Genomic DNA, 11,025 nt, shown 5'->3' with positions numbered 1-11,025 from the left:
AATTCAAGATGGATTAGAGACTTAAATGTTAGACCTAATACCATAAAAACCCTAGAAGAAAATCTAGGTAGTACCATTCAGGACATAGGCATGGGCAAGGACTTCATGTCTAAAACACCAAAAGCAATGGCAGCAAAAGCCAAAATTGACAAATGGGATCTACTTAAACTAAAGAGCTTCTGCACAGCAAAAGAAACTAGCATCAGAGTAAACAGGCAACCTACAGAATGGTAGAAAATTTTTGCAATCTACTCATCTGACAAAGGGCTAATATCCAGAATCTACAAAGAACTCAAACAAATTTACAAGAAAAAAACAAACAACCCCATCAAAAAGTGGGGAAAGGATATGAACAGACATTTCTCAAAAGAAGACATTCATACAGCCAACAGACACATGAAAAAATGCTCCTCATCACTCACCATCAGAGAAATGCAAATCAAAACCACAATGAGATACCATCTCACACCAGTTAGAATGGCAATCATTAAAAAATCAGGAAACAACAGGTGCTGGAGAGGATTTGGAGAAATAGGAACACTTTTACACTGTTGGTGGGATTGTAAACTAGTTCAACCATTATGGAAAACAGTATGGCAATTCCTCAAGGATCTAGAACTAGATGTACCATATGACCCAGCCATCCCACTACTGGGTATATACCCAAAGGATTATAAATTATGCTACTACAAAGACATATGCACACGTATGTTTATTGCGGCACTATTCACAATAGCAAAGACTTGGAATCAACCCAAATGTCCATCAGTGACAGACTGGATTAAGAAAATGTGGAACATATACACCATGGAATACTATGCAGCCATAAAAAAGGATGAGTTCACGTCCTTTGTAGGGACATGGATGCAGCTGGAAACCATCATTCTTAGCAAACTATCACAAGAAGAGAAAACCAAACACCGCATGTTCTCACTCATAGGTGGGAACTGAACAATGAGCTCACTTGGACTCGGGAAGGGGAACATCACACACTGGGGCCTATCATGGGGAGGGGGGAGGGGGGAGGGATTGCACTGGGGAGTTATACCTGATATAAATGATGAATTGATGGGTGCTGACGAGTTGATGGGTGCAGCACACCAACATGGCACAGGTATACATATGTAACAAACCTGCACGTTATGCACATGTACCCTAGAACTTAAAGTATAATAAAAAAAATAAAAATAATAAAATAAAATAAAAAAAAGAAGCTTTATTCATTGCAATTCTATTTTTAGATAATATGTCAATACATAACAGAAATATTATCATGTAAACCAGCTTTAAAACTGTCCCTAGATTAGACAAAACAAATAGTCCACATGGCAACCAGATTGCCAAGTGTAACTGATTTAATTCTTAGGCTGCTGGGGGCAATTTTTTAGCCAGTTGAATTAGATGCATTTTTTACCTCAGTGCAAAAATGTAAACTGATTAATTCTTTTGAAATATCATCTGGAAAACAACAAAGATAAAAGGTAAATACATACATATATTCATATATATAATATATACATATATAATATATTATACATACATATATTATATAATATATATTATTTATAACATATATAATATATAATATAATATATGTATGTATTATAATATATACATATATTATACACATATAATACATATATGTATAATAAATATGTACATACTTATGAGATTGGATTTTGAAAGAAATAATTATGGATATTGTTTTTATGTATTTCTGATGTCAACATGATGTTGCATATCAATCTTTTCCTTCCACTAATAAGAATAAGTTTTTCAATAAACAAATTCATGACTATACCGATATTGTAAATAATCCTCTCTCAATAATTGGGGAATAAGTAAACAGAATATCAGTAAAAGTAGAGAAGGCACACAATTCATCAACTTGACCTCATTGACATTTACAAAAAACTCTATCCAATGACAACAGAATATACATTCTATTCAAATGCAGCATAACATTTACCAGGATAGATAATATTGTGGAACTGAAAGCAAATCCTAGTAAATTTAAAAGGAATAAAGTAATAGAATCTGTGTTCTTTAACTTCAATGGAATTAAATTAGAAATCAATAGCATAATGATCTCTGGAAAATTCCCAAATACTTAGAAATAAATTATAGGTTGAGCGTCCCTAATTTGAAAATTCAAAATCCAAATTGCTCAAAAGTCTGACATTTTTTTAATGCCAAAGTGAGACCATAAGTATGAAATTTCACACCTGACCTCATGTGACAAGTCATGGTCAACACTTTGTTTCATGAACAAAGTTATTGAAAATACTGTATAAAATTACACTCAGGCTGTGTGTATAAGGTAAAAATGAAACATAAATGAATTTTGAGTTTAGACTTGGGTCCTATTCCTAAGATACCTCATTATGTATAAGCAAATACAGTCATGCGCTGCCCAATGGTATGTTGGTCAATGATGGACCACATATACAACAATGGACTGATGAAATTACAATACTGTATTTTTACTGTACCTTATCTACAGATACACAAATCCCATTGTGTTGCATTTGCCTACAGTACTCAGTACAGTAACATGCCATATAGGTTTGTAGCCTAAGAACAATAGGCTATACCATGGAGCCTAGATATGTAGTAGGCTATGCCATCTCAGTTTGTGTAAGTACACTCTGTGATTTTTGCACAACAATGAAATCACACTTAATGACTCATTCCTCAGACTGCATCTTCATCATTGAGCACATCATGATTATATTCTAAAGTTTTTAAAAATCTGAAATCTGAAACACTTCTGGTCTCAAGCATTTTTGGATAAGAAATACTCAACTGTAACACATTCATTAATAATCCAAGGGTAAAAGAAGAAATCAAAACATAAATTAAAAATTATTTGGAACTGAATTAATATAAATGAATAAATATAAAAACACAAAATGTCAGGCTGGGCATGGTGGCTCCCACCTGTAATGCCAGCACTTTGGGACGCCAAGGCACGCAGATCACGAGGTCAAGAGATGGAGACCATCCTGGCCAACATGGTGAAAAGCTGTCTCTACTAAAAATACAAAAATTGGTGGCGGGCGCCTGTAGTCCCAGCTACTCGGAAGGCTGAGGCAGGAGAATTACTTGAACCCGGGAGGCAGAGGTTTCAGTGAGCCGAGATGGTGCCATTGCACTCCTGCCTGGGCAACAAGAGGGAAATGGGAAACTCCCTCTCAAAGGGGGGGGTGGGGGGAGTCAAAATTTGTAGGATGGTACTTTTTTCTAAGGGAGGAATTTAAACTGTATAGTGCATCCTGAAGCAGCAGTTAGGCGGAAATTTACAGCCATAAATGTTCATGTTACCAAGAAAACTTTTCATATCAACAACCCCAGTTTTCATCTTAAGAAACAAAAAGACTAAATTAATCCGAACATAAGCAGAAGAAAGAAAATTATAAAGATTAGTGTAGGAATCAGTGAAATAGAAAACAAAAAACAATAAAGTTAAACAAAAAGCTGGTTAACTGAGAAAATCAACACAATTGATAAATTACTCCCCAGATTGGTCAAGGGGCAGGATGAAGGAGAGAAGATACTACTTACCAATATCCAGAATGAGAGACATGATATATCCTGGAACTATTTAAAAACTATTAATTACTTAATTTAATTTTTCTTACTTTTCTATTCTCCGACCCTCTATATCTGTTCTCATATTTTATCTCCTTTGAACTGTTTGCAAATTATTTTTCATTTCTGACATTTTAATTTTCATGTTAAAAATCTAATTTCAATGAACTCAGATTTTTTTTTCATTGTCTTTCCATTTTTCTCCTTCAGTCTTTTTTCTGTGCATTGATCGTTTGCTTTATACAGAAAAATGCCTCTTTTTCTGTCTCCTCTACGCTTCCTCATTTGTAGTTTGCTTCCTGCAAATATAGCTTCAAGGGTGCTTCTTCCTTCAGAACCTCTCCTCTGCTTCTCAAGATTGTGTGACCAATCTAGTTGAAAAAAAAGTTCCACCATCACCATCAGCCTACAAAAACATTTCTACTGATTTAAATAAATGAAGGTTGTTTTTGCACCACAAAGGGCTAATTACTTTGAACACTTCAGCTTGTGTCTTTGTCTAAATTCTACAGCCAGGGGCATCCTGCTTCAACATGACCGCTAACCTGTATTTGACTTTCATTTTATTTCATAACTTTTTCTCATATCTTATGGTTTGAGGTCACTTGGATCTTCTAACTACTGAAAATGGAATTCAGGTTTTGTTTTTCCTTCTCCTTTGTTACTTTTGGGCAATTTTCAAGAAAACTACCATTTCGAAATTGGATATTTATTATGTTTTAAATTATGATTATAAAAACTGTATAGAGCACACCAATCTTATTAGAAAGGCATAGTTTGTTTATTTTGAAAGAATTAGTGTGGTTGAATCATGAATAATTTAGAGACATAAAAACCTTAAAAGCTAATTGGCATTTCAAAAAATTTTTGGTGACACATTGATATATCGCATTAGTAAATACAATTAATATAAATAGTTCTGAGAGATAATTTTATTGTCATATCATTTATTTCAGTATGTAATATTAAACTGAAATATTTACCATCCTATCAGAAAATGAACATATGGAAAATACCTACAATACTGAATCTATTTTATTGTAAAATTAGACTGTCTTGACTCTAAACACAACCTAAAGAGAAGAAAAAATAAACAGAGTACTAATTAGAGAAATATGAAATCTCACACATCAAGCTGCAGTCTAGAAAACAAATAAAAATTTTATAACTAAAATATTTACCAGTTACAAGTTTGTTTTGACATTCCCTGCTTAGGAATATTGGGGTAAATCCATGGGTTTCTGGCTCGGTGAAAGAAAGCAGAGAATGAATATCAGCCTTTAGCATTTTCTTTTATTTTTTCACTTCCATCTCAGCTAAAATCATCAAACCAAGCACATATACCTGTGAGCTCCCGGAACGCCATTATCACACTTCTTTTAATCATTTTAATGCACTGCCAGTCTTTTCTGTTTCAGCTCTAATTCAAAAGTGCTTTAAACTTCAAGTAGTTTCCAAGATTATTTTTGAAATAAAGGAACTCTTTTTTCATAAAATATCGAAAGTTCTGTAGTAAAGAATAAGTTTCTAAAGTTTTACAAATATAATATAGGAATATTAGAAAGTCACATCAGTGTACAATCATTACAATACAGCCCCTCTGGTAGCATTTTTGTATTTCTGAGTTACTTTCTTTGAGATGAGTAACTTATGTGTGTGCATTTGTGTGTATACACATCTGTATATTGTATGTGTGTATATATATAAGTATATATAGTATACATATTAGTATTATATATATATTAGTGTTTCAACCAACGTTTCTTTTCATAGAGGCATTTAGCTCATTTATACTGAACTGACATAAAAAGCAGACTTGATCTGTCAACATATTGTCTTTTTTTTTTTTTTTTGAGACGGAGTCTCGCTCTGTCGCCCAGGCTGGAGTGCAGTGGCCGGATCTCAGCTCACTGCAAGCTCCGCCTCCCAGGTTTACACCATTCTCCTGCCTCAGCCTCCCAGGTAGCTGGGACTACAGGCGCCCGCCATCTCGCCCGGCTAGTTTTTTGTATTTTTTAGTAGAGACGGGGTTTCACCCTGTTAGCCAGGATGGTCTCGATCTCCTGACCTTGTGATCCGCCCGTCTCGGCCTCCCAAAGTGCTGGGATTACAGGCTTGAGCCACCGCGCCCGGCCAACATATTGTCTTATATTCCTCCCTCTTTATTATATTCAAAAACAGTCGATTGCTATGTGACTTTCATCACATATGGTTTCTTTGGGTATGTTTGTTCTTTAAAGGATAAACTTAGAATAAATATTTTCTAATAATTCTTTGTTTTTGTTATTTTATATTTTTATTTTTATTGACATATAATAGTACATATTTATGGGGCACATAGTGATTTTTGATACATAAAATGTATAATGATTGAATCAGAGTAATGAGCATATCCATCACCTCAAATATTTATAATTTGTGTTAGGAACATTCAAAATCCTGTCTTCTCGGTGTCTTAAAGTATATAATAAATCATTATTAACTATGGTTACTCTACAGTGCTATAAAAACCTAGAACTTACTTCTCCTGTCTAGTTGCAATGTTGTCTCCTTTTACCAATCCCTCCCTCACTACCCTTTCTCTATCCCTTTCTCTCCCTATCCTTTCCAGTCTCTAGTAACCACTGTTCTACCCTATCCCTCCATGAGACAAACTTATTTATGTTCTGCACATGAGTGACAACATGCAGATAAAGATATTTATCTTGCTGTTCTTGGCTTATTTCACTTAATGTAATGTCCTCCAGGCTCTTTCATTTGTTGTGAAGAACAGTAGTTCACTTCTTTTTTATAACTGAAGAATATTCCACTGTGTATAGATATCACATGATTTTAATCCATTCATCTGTCAATAAACAGTTAAGTTGATTGAATATCTTGGCTATTGTGAATAGTGCTGCAATAAACATGAGAGTCCAGATATCTCTTCAATACACAGATCTCCTTTCCTTTGCGTGTATACCCAGTAGTGGGATTGCTGGAACATGTGGTAGTTCTATTTGTATTTTGAGTAACCTCTATACTGTTCTCCATATGGCTGTGCTAGTTTGCATTCCCACCAACAGTGCATAAGAGTTCACCTTTCTCTGCATCCTCACCAGCATTTATTTCTTTTGTCTTTTAGATAATATTCATTCTAACTAGGATGAGATGATATCTAATTGTGGTTCTGATGTGCACTTTCCTGATTATTATTGATGTTAAGTATTTTTTCCATATATTTGTTGGCCATTTGTATGTTTCTTTTGTAAAGTGTCTAGTCAGATCATTTGCCCATTTTAAAAAATTGGGTTGTTTTCTTGCTGTTGAGTTCCTTATGTATTCTGGCTATTACTCTTTTGTCAGATGAGTAGTTTGAAAATTTTTTCTCCAATTCTGTAGGTTGCCTTTTCCCTCCGTTGTTTACTTTGCTATACAAAAACTTTTTAGTTTGATATAATCCCATTTGCCTATTTTTGCTTTTTTTCTTATGCTTTAGAGGTGTTAGTTATAGTCTTTTTCTGGACCAATGTCCTTCAGCCTATCTGCTCTATTTTCTTCTAGTAGTTTCATAGTTTCTAGTCTTATGTTAAAATATTGCATCTGCTTTGTGTCAATATTTGTATAAAGTGAAAGATAGGAGGCTAGTTTCATTCTTCTACATATGGATATTCAGTTTTCCAAGCACGATTTATTGAAGAGACTGTCCTTTACTCAATGAACGTTCTTTGCACCTTTGTTGAAAATCAGTTGGCTATAAATAGGTAGATTTAATTTTGCCTTTTCTATTCTGTTCCACTGGTCTATGTGTCTGTTATTAAGCAAGCACCATGATGTTTTGGTTACCATAGCTTCACAGTATATTTTGAAATCTGGTAGTGTGATGCCCCACCTTTGTTCTTTTTGCTCAGGATTACTTTGGCTATTTGGGATCTTTTGTGGTTTTATAATAATTTCAGGATGCTTTTTCTATTTCTGTGAAGATTGTCATTGCTAATTTGATATGGATTGCATAGAATCTGTAGATTGCTTTGGGTAGTATGGTCATTTTAGCAACATTGTTTCTTCTAGTCCATGAACGTGTGATATCTTTCCATGTTTTGTATGTGGGTCTTCAATTTGTTTCATCCGTGTTTTATAGCTTTCCTTGTAAAGATATGTCAGTTTCTTCACTAAATTTATTCTTAGATATTATGTAAAGCTATTGTAAATGAGATTGCTTTTTTGATTTTTTTTCAGCTACTTTGTTGTTAGTTCTTAGAAATGCTACTGATTTTTGTATGTTGATTTTGTGTCCTGCAAATTTACTAAATTCATTTATCTGTTCTAAGAGGGTTTTTTTGGTGGAATCTTTAGGTTTCTCTACATATAGGATCATATCATCTGCAAAGAGGGATCAATTGACTTCCTCCTTTCCAGTTTGAATGTCTTTATTTCCTTCTCTTACCTAATTGTTCTGGTTAGGACTTCTGGCACTATGTTAAATAAGGAATGGTCAGAGTTGTTTTCCTTGATTTTTTTCCAGATCTTAGAGGAAAGACTCAGACTCTCAGCTTTTCTCCATTTAATATGATGTCAGCTATGGCTTTGTCATTTATTACCTTTATTGTATTGAGGTATATCCCTTCTATACCTAATTTGTTGAGAGTTTTCTCTCATAAAACAATATTAAATTTTATCAAATTTTTTTTGTGTGTCTACTGAGATGATCATATGGTTTTTGTCCTTCATAATATTGATGTGATGTATCCTGTTTATTGATTTGTGTATTCTACACCATCCTTGCATGCTTGGGATATATCCCACTAGACCATAATGTGTAGTCTTTTTGACTTTTGGATTCAATTTGCTAGTGTTTGGATGAGGAGTTTTGCATCTATGTTTATCACAAATGTTGACCTGTAGTTTTCTTTTTTGGTGGTGTCCTTATCTGGTTTTGATATCAGCACTATGTTGGCAATGTAGAATGAGTCAGGAAGAGTACCCAGTCTTTCACTTTATTAATTTTTTTTTTTAATATTTAGAAGTATGAGTATTAGTTCTTCTTTAAAAGTTTGGTAAAAATCAGCAGTGAAGACATCTGGCCCTGGGCATTTCTTTGTTAGGAGACTTTTTATTACAGATACCTTATGCATTATTTGTCTGTTCTATTTTTCTATACTGTCTTAGTATAATCTTAGTAGTTGATATACATCCAAACATTTATCCATTTTCTCTAGGTTTTCCAATTTCTTGGTGTATAGTTCCTCATAATAGTCCTTTGTATTTCTGTAGTTCCTATTGTGATGTCTTATTTTAAGTTTCCGATTTTGTTTGAGTTTTCTCTCTTTTTTTCTTAATCTAGCTAATTTTTAAAAAATTTATCTTTTCAACAAATTAAGGATTTTCTTTTGTTGATTCTTTGTATTTCTTAACTTCAATTTTATTTATTTCTGCTCTGATCTTTACTATTTATTTCTACTAATTTTAAGTTTGGTTTGTTCTTGTTTTTCTAGTTCCTTAAAGTACATGATTATTTTATTTGAAATCTTTCTGCTTTTATGAGGTGAGCATTTATTGCTATAAACTTGTCTCAATACTGTTTTTGCTGTTTCTCATTGGTTTTGGTATGTTGTGTATCTGGGTTTATTTGTTACAAGGAATTTTTAACATTTCCTCCTTAATTTCTTTCTTGACCCATAGATTATTCAGGATAATTTTGTTTAATTTCCATGTATTTGTACAATTTCAAGTGTTCCTCTTATTATGAAATTCTAGTTTTATTCCATTGGGTCACAAAAGACACTTGATATAATTTCAATGTTAAAATTTTTGAGACTTATTTTCTTACTTAAAATATAGTCAGCCCTGGAGAATGCTCCATGTGCTAATGATAAGAATGTGTATCCACAGGTTTTGGATAAACTGTCTTGTAAATGTTAGATCCATTTGGTCTATGGTACAGTTTAAATTTGATGTCTGTTGATTTTCTGTCTAAGTAATCTGTTCAAAGCTGAGAGTGGGATGTCAAAGTCACCAATTATTATTACACTGGAGTCTATGTCTGTTTTTGGATCTAATAATATTTGCTCTATATATCTGGGTGCTCCAACATTCGGTGCATAAATATTTACAACTGTTATATTCTCTTGCTTAATTGATCCCTTTATTATTAATACAATTAATTAATGGTTTTCTTTTTTGTCTCTTTTTATAGTTTTTACTTAAAATCTATTTTATATAAGTATAGCTAGTCCTGCTTGCTTATGGTTTTGGCTTGTACAACATTTCTTTTTCCTTTTCTTCACTTTCAGTCTATATGTGTATTTACATGTGAATTGAGTTTCTTGTAGGCAGCAAATAGTTGGGTTTTTTAAAAATCCACTTGTCTAGTCTATATTTTTTAATTGGAAAATTTAATCTGTTTACATTCAAAGTTATTATTGATAGGTGAGGACTTACTGTTGTTATTTTATTAATTGTTTTCTGGTTGTTTTGCATGCTATTTGTTCTTTTTTTCTTCTCTTTTTTTTATCTTTGCAGTTTGGTGAATTTTTTGTAGAGCTAAGATGTTATTTTTTTCTGTTTCTGCTTTGTGTACATGTTCTACTAGTGAATCATAATTTTGTGTGTTTTCAGGATGGCAGTTATCTTTGTTTGTTTCCAGATGTAAAACTGCCATAAGCATTTCTTGTAGTGCTACTCTAATGGTGATGAATTTCCTTAGTTTTTGCTCATCTGGGAAACAATTTATTTCTCCTTTTTTTCCTGAAGGTAGATTTACCAGGTAGAGCATTATTGGTAGAAGTATTTTTCTTTCGGCACTTTCAATATATCATCTCATTCTTTCCTGGCCTGTAAGATTTCTGCTAAGAAATCTGTTCGTCTAATATGGATTTCCTTATGTGTGACTTGATACGCTTTTCATGCTGTCTTTAAAATTCTCTGTTTTTGACTTTTGATAATTTCACTGTAATGTGCCTTGGAGAGGATCTGTTTGGGTATTATTTGAGGATCTCTGAAATTCCTGGATCTGGGTGTTCATCTCTTTCCAAAGACTTGGGAAGTTTTTAGCTCTTTTTGATTAAATATGCTTTCCATACTTTTTCCCTTCCATTCTTCTTCTGCTGCCTTCATAATGTGAATATCTGTTCATGTAATTGTGTCCCATAAGTCCTGTAAACTTTCTTCATACTTTTATCTTCTTTTTGCTGCCTGGGTTATTTCAGAAAAACCTGTCTTCAAGTTCAGTAATGTGTTCGTATGCTTGGTCTAGTCTGTTGTTGAATCTCTTGGTGGTATTTTTTAAATTTAATTCATTACATTCTTTAGGTCTAAGATTTTGAGGTTTTTTTAAATGATGTCTATCTGTTTGTTGAATGTCTCATTCAGATTATAAACTTTTTTCTTGATTTCATTATATTCTCTAGCTGAATTCCATTTTGCTGAGCTTTCGTAAGATTATTATATTGAATT

This window comes from Piliocolobus tephrosceles, chromosome 4 (assembly GCF_002776525.5).
Source record: "Piliocolobus tephrosceles isolate RC106 chromosome 4, ASM277652v3, whole genome shotgun sequence".
NCBI lineage: Eukaryota > Metazoa > Chordata > Mammalia > Primates > Cercopithecidae > Piliocolobus > Piliocolobus tephrosceles.
This window is presented reverse-complemented; position numbering follows the sequence as displayed.